Source organism: Acanthopagrus latus, chromosome 18 (assembly GCF_904848185.1).
Source record: "Acanthopagrus latus isolate v.2019 chromosome 18, fAcaLat1.1, whole genome shotgun sequence".
In the NCBI taxonomy this organism is placed as follows: Eukaryota; Metazoa; Chordata; class Actinopteri; order Spariformes; family Sparidae; genus Acanthopagrus; species Acanthopagrus latus.
The window spans coordinates 30,491,950-30,506,562 of NC_051056.1; the positions used below are offsets into that span (position 1 = coordinate 30,491,950).

At 40.1% G+C, this 14,613-nt stretch overlaps 1 long non-coding RNA gene across 1 annotated transcript in view; it reads left to right on the forward strand.

Annotated features, from left to right (window-relative positions):
* The window catches only part of LOC119007856, a 198,191-nt gene that overhangs the window by 77,797 nt on the left and 105,781 nt on the right, over nt 1–14,613 (forward strand). The window lies entirely within an intron of this gene.

Below are 14,613 nucleotides of genomic sequence, written 5' to 3' on the forward strand. Positions count from 1 at the left end.
GTGAGAAGGAAGAAGGCTGAATTTAAGAGGAAGAATAATTTAGAAGAGTTTGAAAAGAGGACAGAATGAAATCTGCCCTGACTGCCGGCTTTTTACATTTTCTACTTCTTTCTTTTGTGCCTGTGTGTGTCGTGCGCTCCATATCTACAGGAGGTGTCATGTTCACAATGCATGTTTAGATCCAGATGTGGAGGAGATGCTGGGTGTGTTCATAGCAGCTGTTCCAGCTGTTTGTGGAGATTTTTACAGTACAGTAACCATGTTGGAAAACAGTTTCACAGGATCACGACACAATAATAATCTTAATCAGTATCAGTATTTCAACAATGATGCAGTATAATTCAGCACATTAGATAACAAATGCACATGGTATGATAACTATCGATCTTCATATTATGGTTTACCTAAAACCAGCATATCACTGTAATCTGACTGGCAACAGAAGCAGCCGAGACAAAATCTTTCTCCGACCTTAACAGCATCAACTCATACGTCCAAACACAGCATAACACACGTTTTAACAGGGAAGTACATTACCAACATTTATTCTTGCGATTTGACACATTAATCTTTCAACTGACAGATATTTTCATTGTCTTTTAATCTGTTGATTATTTTTATGAATATTTAATTATGTGTTGTGTGTCTCATTTTGTCGGACCACCAGATCCAGAGATGTTGAACTTGACAGTGAGTCAAAGCAGAGAAAAATGACAAATGCTGACATTTGGGAAGTTGTAGATGCAAATGTGTCTTAAATGATTAATTTTTTATCAAACTAGTTGGCAGTTTACTTCTCTGGATCGTCTGATCTTCTCAGCCCTAATCGGCTCTGATACTGACCTTTTTAAGATGATTGTGTATCGGTCACAATGATTTTCTCTGTTTCCACTGTCAGCCACTCTCGGACTGCTGCAGTCTTTAGCATCATCACATAAACCTTATTAAATTCACTCCATGAAGTGAGGAACACTGCCTTTAAATCTGAGATAAGGAGCCCCGGATCTCTGTATACAGCTGATCTGGAGAAGAGGGGTTTGGGTGCACATCCCTAAAAGCAGAGACATGGACAGAAACAAAGGAGAGGAGATGTAATGCGTGGGGGAGGTGATGAGGAGGTGGGAGGAAAGGACAGTGGAAGTGAAGGGAGGGAGGGGAAGAGCAACAAGGACGCTCTGAGAATTTTGGATGTCTGCCCTGCTATTGTAATGCTGCCAAATCCCCTCTTGGACCTGAGAGCTGCTCGAGCAGCTGAGACAACTGTGGGAGGTTTTGGGATGCTGGAATCCTTCACAAGTAAGGGCAAGAAAAACCCAAAAAACAACTACAGCAATGATGAAGAAACAGGTTATCATTTTCATCTGGGTATTATTAGATTATTCTACAAGAGATGCATTTCACACAGCACTTTGCTCGACTTTGTAGTCAGATTTCATCACAGAGGCATGAAATTAAAATAATCTGTCAGAGCACCTGCAGTCAAATCGTTGATCTCACAGTGGAATTGTAAAATCGACACTTCTTTAGGACCACTGCATCACTGTCAACAGAGTGTGTGATAAAATGTATGATGAAATCCTAAACTGACAATGTATGATGAATGTCTGGGCTGCTGTATGCCAACACAGTTTTCCTTTGAGAAAATGGCTTCACCCAACCAAATGTCGAACGCAGCTGGCACTGTCCTCAGCACAGTTGTTGGCATTTTACATTTCTGCAAACCCACAGATAGAATCAGGTTGGTTTTAAACACATCATCATTTCTACTGGACGTGTAGAGTCTTGTTCAGATAGTATGTATAGCCTGACAGCTCGGTGAGAACACTGCCTGAGATGACTTTGTCAGAATATGTTTTAACAAGAGGTCAGTTCAATTTCCAGACGTGTTTGTTTTGGTACAACACAGATTTAAAATTGAAGCCTAATACCTAAAAACAACAAGCCCTAACTTGTCTTCCTCTAAAGTTTAACATCGAAGATCCTGATAGTTTTTCATAATAAAAGCCTTGTTAAGAAGTTAAGAATATCTGTCCACTGAGACACTGGAGGGCTTTTCATTTAAAACTGACACAGGAGGTTTTGAGTTTGTATCGACATGCAGTTAGTTACTTGAAGGTAAAACAGAAGCTGTGGATTAAAGCAAGGCTTCGTACTGGAGGCAACGAAAACAGCCTGTAACACTGAGCTGCATAACCTGCACCAACTCGTTACTGATGGGAGTTCCCCCTCGTGGACATCGGTCCATATAGGACAGTGCTGCTGTGTGCACAACTCTCAACTCTAGTTCAAGACATGAGCATCGCGCCACATATGGAGCTCAGCTGACTGTCTCTCCCAGCCCCCCTGTTGAATCACAACATGCTGATGAACCAACCAGACTGGCAAAACCAGAAACTTAGCCAGTCTTTTTCTGTCGAGGCTCTTTGAAGGTAACCAAAACACAACACATCTTAATTTCAGGTGATTATACACTAACGGTAACAAATAATGATTATACCATTCAGTTTTCTCTCCAATAAACTGGGCTTTAACTATCTTATAAAGAAAAGCTTTTTCTAAAAAGACAAGAAGTGAAAATACTGTAAAGTGTCAAAAAGTTGGCAAACATGGCCACAATAAAACTTTCTTCCAGTATTTCAGTTTTACAGCATCGTCAGCATGTTTTACAAGTAATTTGCATAAAAATGTCAGAAGAAAAAATTGTGGACAGTAGGTTTGAGTTATCCATCACACTTTTAGGTTATTAGATCCAAAAGTTAATATCCCAGCCTTATTAGAATACCCATCATGAGAGGAACACTGAACACTTCTGTGGAGCATATGCCTATCAGCAGTGACATAATGACATCCTCAGCAAAACCCTTTTAAAAGAAACCCAGACTCTCTGACTGACTGCATGTCTGGAACAGAAGCTTACAGAACCGAACATGGTGACAAACACAAGACAACAGAGAAACATTTGTAAGGAATTATTCATTCACACGGGGGAAAGATCCTGAGACTCCTGCTATTTATAAAAGACGAGGTCGCAGACACTGATGTTTCATGAATATCACAGTATCATTACACATTAATGTAAAGTCCCTCAGACAAATGAATTTTTTAATTGAATATGCTTGCAGAATAGATGGACTCGGCAGAGGTTTATCAGTCACAGTCTCCTCATGCCTGTGTAATGAGTTTCAGTGATAGAGTAGATTCCAGATCGGCCAGTTGAAAACAGATGTGCAGCCGTCAGAGTTTCTCTCTGTCTTCCCCATCTGCCCAGAAAAGGTGATCAGACGTCTAACGTGCATGTGATGTAACTTTAAAAACACGCGACTCGGGAGACGTTATCATTAGCTGCAGACACACAAAACTTAGTGGAACTCAAAGTGTCTCGAGAGAAAAGAAATGAAGTTCACTTTGTGTCTGATTGTTTTGTTTTATGATGAGTTATGTTGTTCACAGAGAAATTACTTCCATTTCTTCAGATTATTTTGGTTAGATGATTATGAGAACACAAAGACACCACCTATCCTCCACAGTTACTTCAGTGAAATGTCCCCGCTCGTTGCTGAATTTCCACAGATTCAGCTGAAGTATAATGTATACTGGGAAATATGTAAATCAGATTTGTTACAGCTCATTTATGTTTGCCACACACCATCATTAAATGCATTCTTTAGGGTTTATGATACTCAATATGGGCTTTCGATGATAATGAAAGAGGAAAAACTATCATTTAGGGAAAAGTTTTATTTTCATGCAGCGTTTCATGCGGCGATGCACTTTTCTATCACAACAAACCTCAGAGAGGGAAAAGGTGGTGTGCAAATTATAATTAGTTGCATTTTGTATGCAACATGACACTGAAAATCAATCATATAGTTTTTGAGCTCCTGCATTTAAAGAGAAACAACAAGGGAAACTTATGACGACTCATTTCAAGTTCAAACAGTATTTTATTCAACAAAGAAGTTTTATAGCTCCTAATGTTTTGTCTGTGTCGTAGTGACGGTCGATTAGGACTGTGAACAGTGTAAGAAACTACACCCTGACAGCACAGACTGAACCTACACTTACAGCAATTCGTTTTATCTGAAGGCTCAACAAGACTGTGATGAAATGAAACTTTACTGATTTGACATGAAAGTCTCTTTACGATGAAGATTAATGATATCAGTAGCGTTTACAGCTGGCTCATGAAACACCTTTTATATTTAATTAGCCGATCTCTCTGGACAAACACTCCACTGCTCTGTGTCAACAACAGTTTGCGGTGTTGAACGCTGCCAAATTCAGACTGATGGGAAGTTATTTTCCCACCTCGCGAAACTGCACCAAATCCTGTGAGCTCAAGAGGTTCGGCTGGAAAACATCCAGTGAGATTCAGCTGAACCCGAGAACCAGCAGCACCGACTCATTAACATGTCCTGAGTCTTGAGTTGTTTTTCACTTTCTGTTCAGAACGGAACTCACATAAGTCGTTTCTGAATCTTCTGCACCTGTGGTTAAAGGTGAGGTGAGCGATTCTGGAGGAAGGTGTTGGATTGTTGCGTCTCATTCTCAGGTCTTCAGATAGAAACACTTTGGGTCGGTGTCTGTTCTCGTGCAGAGCCGAAACTGTCAGTCAGTTAAAAAGACTGTTCTAGAGAGAAGTGGTTGATCTTTTAGTCGTATCCCCGGTCATCACATACAAACAGTTTGGATCAGTATTCTGCCCAGAATCTGAACCCAAACCAACCATCTTTCTCCAGAATCACTTTCTCTACATTTTAATTGATTATCAAGTCTAAAGAAGATTGTTTTGACAGTTGATTCATTGTTTTAGTAAAGTTTCAAGTTAAAGGTTCAGACATTTGGTGGTATCAGCTGCTGCTTCTTCTCGAGTGACCTTCAAGTCACAGGCTTCATGTATGTCACTATATTTTCACCAAGTCTGTCTCATTGTTCTTTGTGTCCATCGACTTGCAAACTTTTCCACCTACATTTTGTTTGCTGTACGCTGACATTTTATGTAGTTTTTCAGGGTTTCCTCTCAGCTTATTCCACTGAAACAAGTAGTTTGGCACACATTTAACGTCACTTTACCATCGATGCTATTTTGAGAGGACAGTAATTACTCTGACTGCAAGACATAAAAAAAAAGTGTGAACAAAATGACTAATGCTGACACTTTTTCTGTTGAAGCCGTCTCCAGTTATCAGTCAGAATTACTCACAAACTCCTTTTCAGTTTTCCACTCTGCGCATATAAAATAAAGCAGCATGAGTCTGAAATTACACGGCCTATTTCTTGCCTCATTTAGGAGATTTTTTAACAGTCTCCAGGACAGTCGGGGATGCTTTCCAGTAAAATGAAATTGGATACAAAGACCAGTGACAGGTAGTACATTAATCCAGTCAGGTGTAGGAGGGACTCATGTCGATGTCTTGCTGGAAAAAGCACCAAGCTTAAACCGACTGAGCTGAACCGAAGAGAGGCTTGTTATATTCACCAGAATGACGAGAAGCTGATGTCTTATTAATCAACACCACGTCTCTCTGTTTACAGCCTATATGCTCTGTTTTCTGGAGGGTTTGCAGGATTTGAGTATGTACGCCTGCACCTCTGCGTTTCTGCATTTGCATACAGTTCAGTATATCATCTTGTGTTAGTCTGATTATGTGCAGCTTTCTGCTAATGAATGGATGTCTGCCATCCTCTTCTGTCGTTTGGCTTCCTCTCCGCTCCATTTTATCTGCAGTCAGATCCAGTTGCACTAATGCACAGAGACATGATCAGGCGCCGCTCTCAGAAATTGGAGTTAAAGTAAAAAGAAAAAGAAAAAAAAAAGAAGAAATGGATTTTACGCCTGAGTTGTCGAGTGAATCGAGGATTATAATTTACATGGCTCCTCTTTAATTCATAAACCACAAATTCAATTAATTGAGCAAATACCATTCAGTAAGTGGAGTGTAATATTCTGCCTAACTCATTAATACGGCTGCAACTGTTCTTGTGAGAGTACAGTGTACTTCTTTTTTGTTTGGTGATTCATGCATGATTACCGATCCTCCCTTCTTCCTTGACAGAATGCTTAAAAAAAAATAAGGGAAAAGTCTGAGAAGCCGGAGGCCCGCAGATCTGTCACGGCTCTTTGTAACTCATTTTGTATTCTTAAGTTGTGCATAGTTCTTCTTTGCCATATTCATCTCTCTGGCATTGCTACTCGCCAGTCTCGCTCATGAATAGGTACTGTATGAAGTAGAGCTGTTAATGTCCCACTGAGTGAGGGATTCACTTTTCTCTTTCCTTTTCAGCCGAGCCAAGTGAGGAGAGGAGGGTGTGATACAAAATCATTGTAACTGATGACAGAATAATTTCAGGTGTTTTCAAAGACTAAACACAAAGGGGAATAATACCTGGGGTTTGTTGGTGTTATTTATCTTTCTCGAGAATGTTTTTAAGGGAAGAGCAAATGGAGTGTCTGAAAGAATGAGCGCTGACCTTCCTGTTTTATGTTCCCGTGTTAATTCTTCACAGTCTGAAAATGTCTCTCGAAGAAAAAACCAACATTTTTGTATTTACTATGCGTGAGTAATGAGGCATTTTGGAGACGGCTCAGTGTGACTCAGCATCACTCTGTATGGCTGGCACATCTCACAAAACAACACAAGAACAAACAGGATAACCACAAAGTCTTTTTGTGCTTTAGAATAAAACGATGTGTCATTTTTCAACACAGTCTCATCTGTTGTCTGAAATAACACACATACACTCATTTATTTTCTTTGTAAAAGCAACATTTTAATTTATATGTTAATGTTTTTACTTTCTTTTGCAAGAGTGAAAATGTCTGTAATTTCCACAGACGCTGAAATATGAAATTATGTTATTTGTCACTGTCTTAAACTACAGTAACACTGGGGAAGATGACATTAATTATATTATGGCATTTAATCTCCAAACTACAAACAAGTGAGGGAAGCAAACAAAACGGTTTGCGGACAAAAAGAACACCCTGATCCAAAAACGCTTTCACATCGGCACATACCGGGCAACGTGCAGATACTGAAGTATCTGCGATGGGTCAGTATGGGCTGGTAATACAGGCCGATCAATAGACCTGATCTTAAGATCGTCTGTTCAACCATCAGGTGCATATTTAAGACCTGTTTTACAAGATTCTGATTTATAATTGGACCTGAAACGTTAATAAGTCAACCAGATGATTGTGTTTTCAGCCACCTCATGGTTGATGTTAGCCTGACAGGCCAGTGAGCTGCAGCTGATAAAATCTGCCAGGGACATTTTTCAGCAGGCAGAAATCGTCAGTCGACAGGTCCTGTAGAAACAACAAGCCTGCTTTTGTCTTCCTCTGTCTGAAGTCAAGGACCATGGAAACATTTCAAGTGCTATTTCTGCCACAGTTATAATTGCAAGCTGAATACGCTCTGCAAGAAAAGAAGGCTTGATATGCATAGCAACAGTTACTAAGGGGGCACGGGACATTTTTCATCAGGCTTCCAAAAGCTGAAAGTTCGGTATTAACATTTTTCCCATTCCTCTCTCATTTTCTGCTGCTTGATCAGAGCAGAGGTTTAAGTCTCAGACGAACGTGGTCATACAATGTATGTCTGTTATACTATGGGAGTATTATAGATATGAATTATTTGCATGCAAATTCCCCGACACAGTGAATGAAATTGGCTGAGGAAATAGAGAGAGCCAACGTAGCAGCAGGATCTCATGCCTCAGTACACTGTAAGGTGTCGGGGGAGCAGCTTGGCAAAGCCCTGCTTTACATTCAGGGCTGAGTGGGGCCATTTCAACCAAAGGTTATACACTTCATATTAGTTCAATGAAGTGAACACGTCTAGATAAATGCCAAAAAAAAAAAGAAAACTGCCAAGTTGTTTAAAGTGGCTACATGCTGCCAGGACTTCTGCACTGTGGCAGTGATTGAACAGGTCGCTTCACCAACCTCAGAATGATTATGATGGATTATCAATGCTACGCTCTTCTTCAGGAATTTGTGGATTCCATACCAATGTAGTGAAAAGACAAAAAAAAACATACTTTTTTCCCCATCCACAACTGACTGACAGCTGGTGTACAACTATCACAACTGGATGATAATGTTGTTCTCGGAATGATTGAGCACTTCTTTTACTCTCAAGAGAGAAAAACACACGAGTAATCCCGCCTCTGACCTCACAACTAAACACATGACAGTGTCATCCTCAGTGATTGACAGTGTCTTCTCGCTCTAGTTGTAGTCGAACATTTTCTCTATTTATGACTCTGTGAGAAGAATCATTTCAATGTGTGGACTTTTGACAGGAGAAGTGATCCCTGTGTGCATGTATGCAGGCAGGTGCCAGGTTGAATGAGTAGTGAGTCCGAACACACTGTCAGAATGTGGTGGTAAATTACGTTTTGGTCACTTTCTTCTCTCAAGCCTTTTTATGACAATAGCTGACAAAAGGCCAACATACACTGCACATACATAGCTCAGACAATACAAACGGTCACCCACAAACACCTCAGCAGGAGACTTAAACTGCACAAAAATATAAGCACAACTCGTTTTTTGTTTTTTTTCCCCCCACAGGCTGTAAACTCGGTGAAAGACACCTGTGACACTGTGTTGTGTGATCAGACTGCAGATTTTAGAGTGGCCTTTTACTGTGACCAGCAGAAAGCTCACCAGTAACGGTTCTGTTATCGTGATGTGCCACACCTGTCAGGTGGACGGATTATTTTGGCATGGAAGAAGTGCTCACTCAGAGGGATTCTGACAAAACTTTATGCTAAATTTCAGACAACCAAGCCATTGTGCTGTGTGTGTGCACAATGAGTCAACGTGCTGTATTGTTGTTGAGTGTATTTTTAAGGCCGTGGGGTGAATGCAGCAACACTTACAATAACAGGCTGAAAACAGTGCACCTGTAATAAACTAATAACGTCATACAGGCCCCAATCTGAAGAAGACGAAGGGAACAGTAACATGTACAAAACAATGGAATTGTGATGAAGTCCTGTCTGCAGACTGACTGACAGACGTACACGAACATCAGAGTACACATAAATAATACAACATAATGTCACAACATCCACTGTATAAACAACTTCTAGTGTAAAACTCACAATCCAGCAAATCATAACAAATAGCAATTGTAGAAATCCTAAATGTTGTAACACAAAGAAAAACATAATGAATAGAACAATTAAACAGAAGGCTGCTCCAGTGCTGGACTGGACTAGAAGTCAGCTTTCAGAAGTAAAAATTGCAAAACATTTATTTATTATTATCCCTTTTCATATTCTTGTAACTTGCTCTCAGTTGATCTTTGAGCATAATAAATTGAAATTTCTTTTCATTCTCTCTGTTGAACACTAATAACTGTTTGCAGCTCTGAAGAAACAGAAAGGGTGACTGCAAAGAGAAGCGGAAGTGTAATCACAGAACGATGTAGCCGCTGTTGAGTCAAACATTTCATTACATATTTGCTTCATTTTGGCTTCGCTGTCAGTTTGTGTTGTGTGCTGTAATGAGTTTGATAGTTTGGTGTTACAGTGTTGTTAACTTCTGTAAGTGCTGTTAATGATGCAGGACAGATGATTTAAAGGGGTTATTACAGTAAACACCTCATTTTCTGTGTCTTGGATGAGGAAGCGACAGGAAGATGAAATGTTTGTGCTGTCAGTGATGCTGTCATGTTTTAGGTGTTTATTACATTCCTCAAAAACTCACACAGCATAAAGCCGAACAATCTGTGTCGACTTGCAGACTGCTGTCACGGATAGTTGTACATTGTGCAAACGTCTTTTGTGGAATGATAGCCGGAGCTGTAGATGCACCTTCAGGATGTTTCTAATGTCTCTAATTTCTTCAAGCAAGTTGTTTCAGGCGAGGGAGCTTGAATTACAATTTTAATTGCGACAGGTGTCTTTATATGTTCTCGTTATTCCAGGTCTCTGCCTTACAGTGACCAATTAAGACTTCTAGTGCTGAAGTAAAGACAGTTTTTATCTCTTTCAGAAGAACATATGGGTGTAGTGTGAGATTTGCTTTTCTTGTATATAGTGTTTGACTGTGTAATGGGGACTTTTGCTTGCTTTTGGTCTCTCTTTCATTATCGCTGTAAACGGGCTCTCTATGTGATAATTAAATGCAGCTCTGCAGCGGAAAAATGCAAATGAACAGGACAAACAGAGCAACAAGTCTCGGTGGTTCCCTGCGGACGTGCCAGCCAAGAAGTGATTCAGAGGCAACAAAGGAAACAGCTCCCGAGTGCATTTAATTTTTTCTGACTGCTCTGTCGTTGCAGAACATGATGAACTACTTCACTTTGTTTCGTGCAGTGGGGGCCCTGCACTTGTTAAGAACACAGTTAAGCAATGTTGGTCTACTGTTACAATAAAAATGTGTGATTTCAAGAATATTGTACTTTTTACACAGTGTTTTTGATAATCACAAATAATATGAATCAGTTAAATGTTTTCATCAGACTCACTTCCTGCAGATGTCTACAGCTTCGTCAGTTTGGCCGATCGGATGTTATACAAACTGTCTGTGAGCAGAACTTGGCTCAGACAGTAGCTTAGCCTAGCCTAGCTTAGCTGTGAGCGTGATTGTTACTGAATTAAAACACGGATGTGTGTTAGCTTCAACTGGGATACTTGGTCCATTCACTTGGATCAGCGTCTGACCTCCAGTTTCCAATAAACTACCTCACTGACTGGGCGCAGTAATGTAGGGAAGTACTGCACCAAATTATTTTTTATATTTCCATAATAATCAAGGTCAAAGTCATAAACTAAGAATGTGTACCACACAATGTGCATACAAATGATGGCAGCCCATCACAGTAAATGCCTCCTGCCCTAACCGGGCCCCTGGGGGTCGTTCAGGCAGCGTTCGTACAGGCAGCGCAGCATGAGAAGTTTAAAGTGGACACATTTTGACAGATGATGCTCAACAGGCAAACATGTCAGTACGAATCACAGCACACAGAATGACGAGGCTCGGTTTGCTCTCAGGTTGACTGTCTGTGTGGTTTTTGTTGAAATTCTTGTGAATGTTTGAAAGATTTGATTTAATCACATAAGAGAAACTCATTTAAAGGTGAAAGGAACCTTGTTATTCATACTTTTGACAGATTATTTTGATTAATTCAAACAGATTTTTTTTTGTCTTTATTTCCAATATTTTTTTACAGTACATTTGTCATTTTTCAGGCAGCCCTGCATCACTAATTTATTGATACAACATAAATGATCAGTCATGTTGTCTGCACACAGAGCCACCCACTCTTTTCTGACAAAAAAACGCTCAGTGTTGGAAAAAAACCCACGTCAGCTGGTGGATGTTGGGACGCTTGTATTGTCTAGAGACTGTTGTTCCATATTTTGTATCCGGACACAGAGCGTGTAGTCGAACGCTGAACAAATATGAACCACAAACCTGTTTGTTGTATTTATCAAGATGTTGTCAGAAATATATTTTAGTGTACCGTTTAGCTGACATACGACATCTTTATTACAATATGGCCGCCATACTGTTGCCTCTTTCAGAACAGACTCTGAACCAAAACCAAGCACCACCCAACACCACCCACCAGCAGGAGTGGTTGCAGTGCATTGTGGTTCTTATCGGCCTTTTTGACCATGAATGAAAGATGATTGTATCTGTTTCCACCAAAGACAGAAGCCATATTTTTGTGGTTGTTCGTGGTTTTTTTTGGTCGATTGTGAAAGAGGTTTTATTTTTGTTATTTTGTTGTTTTTTTTTTTGTGGTTTCTGTCAGAGTACTCCTGGTCGCATATTCCGGGATTTGATGTTTGTGTATCCAACACATAACTAGTTCAGTATGTAAAGATTCTTGGAGAATATATAAAAACAAGTTCACAACAAGACAAACACACAGAAACACAAATGAATACAGAACCAGGCTATTTCTATTCCATGCATGAGCGCCCACAGACACACAGTAAAAACAAACAGTCACAATTCTGTTACCCACACCACAGCTTTCTTTATGTTTGATCGCTTTCATTGCATCACACCTCGGCATTCCTGTAAAGCTGTTTAAGATTGCTGCGACCTTTAGAACTGGCCACCAGATAATTTTCTCAAGTCCGTTGCGGGCAGAACTGAAGGACTAATAAATGATGACCGTGCAGCCCTCTGAGAGGTTCCTCTGTGTTCAATATATTCCCAAGAAAAACTTTGAAATCCCAGGTGAGGGGAGTGTGGTGGGTCGCAGGCAGGCAGGCGGGCTGTTGAAAGAAATGCTGCGAGTATTGGCTGGCTCGATATTATTTTGGGAAATATAAGCTTGCTTGCTCCATTGCATTTGAATTGCCTCCAACTCACCTGCGCACATCGTTCTCCTGGAGGGTAGAACAGTTTATATTTGTGCCATATGTGCTGGTGTTTCTTCTCTTGCCATAACCAAAACAAATTCATATTGAGCGCCATGAAAAGTCGCCCTATTCTCTTTCCAGTGTAAGAGCTATTATTTTGATTGGGGGGCGTGTGAGACAGAAGATTAAAACCTTGTTACAGTGTCAGACACAGTGAAACGTCTGACAGCTTTGTGGCTCAAAATGTAAATCAAGCATCCCCGTAGATTTGAATGGCAAACAGTCAGTTTCATATTTTTATTGGACAATAGGCTGTGGCTTTGTTCCCGCTGCCTGTGTCACCTCAGGAGAGTGAAAAGAAGGTGTCATGTCACCTTGAGCACAAAATCAAATGCAGTCACCTGAAGCCAGCAACACTTGTGTGAGAGGACGGGAGAGAAAACTCCTGACAAGACATACAAGCATCAAAAATACAATTTTTATTGTTGTTCATTATTGTAACAAATTATCGTTCATTTGTTAGCCGTTTTCTGTAATATTTTTAAAAAATCTCAAATGTGCATAGACGAAGATTGGCTAGCAAAAACACGGTAAATGATTACATTAGACTAACGTTACTAATGTAGGAGGTACGTCGGAGGGAGGCAGCGATCATCTGTCAGTGATGATAAAAACTCACCCAGTATTTTTTAAACAGTCGTCTCTGCAAATGTTGGATTTTATAACCTTGCTGGGAAGCACGAACATGACTTCTGCCTGACAACAATCACTAATCACCATTTTCACCTGAAGTGAACGTCTGCAGCCATGAATGATAACTGTAAAAAATAAAAGCCCAGCTAATCAGCCAAGATCTGAGGAGGCGCCGTCTAACTCTGAGAGGCGTTTGCAGCAGAATCAATAGAAGGCTCATCTTAAAGCCAACATGTGAAAACAATGTTACTGTAGATTACAGCAAACGTGTTGGGCACTGCTGAGGATAAAGGTTGAGCTGTTGTAATGTTCATGTATTAAAAAGATGCAGCTTTTGTTTTGTAGACAGATGTAGTTTGATTATTGGAAGGACTTGTTGAAAAAAGGGGAATTAAATGATGAAGCAGGCCATGTGAGCTGTATACATCACTGAGGAGATGCATCGAGAACTGTTTTGCATTTGAATCTTTGACAGCTGAATTTAATGGAATCATGAACCGGTGAAGATTCACATCTCTCATAAAGATTGTAAAGAAGCTGGTCTGCTGTGTTTGATGTGACAGTGACCTCTGATCCCTTCATATCTGAAGGTGTTCAATGGTTTTAGTTAAATAACATTTTCATCTGCTATCGACTGATTGGATCTGCAGTGTCACTGATCAGTGGCTGCTGTTGGCATAACATTACAAACCAGAGCTTGGAGGACTAACGAGGGAAAGATTCCTTTAGAATAGATAATGAATCGAAGACGTGCTATGGAGAGTGGGTGTTTTTGAAAAGTTCACATACTCATTATTTTTGAATTGCCTCCACACAAAGATGAGACTGTTGCTGTGCCCCACAGACTGTCACTCAACAAGCAATCAACAGGCTGAACAAACCGCTGGAGTGCCTCTCAGTGGGTTATTCAGCCTGTAGATTGTTTGTTCAGTGTCCAGTCATGTGCTTCATGTCATGATACAGACTTACAGAGGATTTATATGAAACACCCGTATAATGAATTATAATGCGGTTATTAGTAAAATAATCATGTTACACTTCAGGGAAGGGTTTTACTAATGTTTGTTTTTTCTTAATATCTGTAAAACTGAGCTGGAGCAGAAATCAAACTCATCACAAGGTCTTTTCAGTGGCCGTTCTGGAGCCACTGATCATCATGTTTCCTTCTTTATGTAGAAAATTGCAGTTGAACTGGTCAGAAATTAACTTGGACCCTCAGCTTTTAAACTAAAAAACTGGGTGGCAAATTGCTTCCAGACGTCATTCCACTCTTTTTAATAATAAGTGTTAAAAATAATATGTTGCGAGCGATGTACCTGTAACATCAGGCACACGGAGCGAAAAGAAACAGAATGATGGAGATGAGAGAGGAAGAGCCGGTGCTGTCCGCTGAGCTCTGGAGAAGATTCGATTTGCTGTTTCCTCAGGGAAATATAAGCTACTTGATAGTGGAACATTATGGGTGTAACAGTAATAGTATAAATGTATTGTTACGTAACAGACATTTTGCTAATGTTTGTACAGTTTCAGACACATTTCTAGAATTAAAATGCAAAATGATTCAAACAAACATGAAATAAAGAA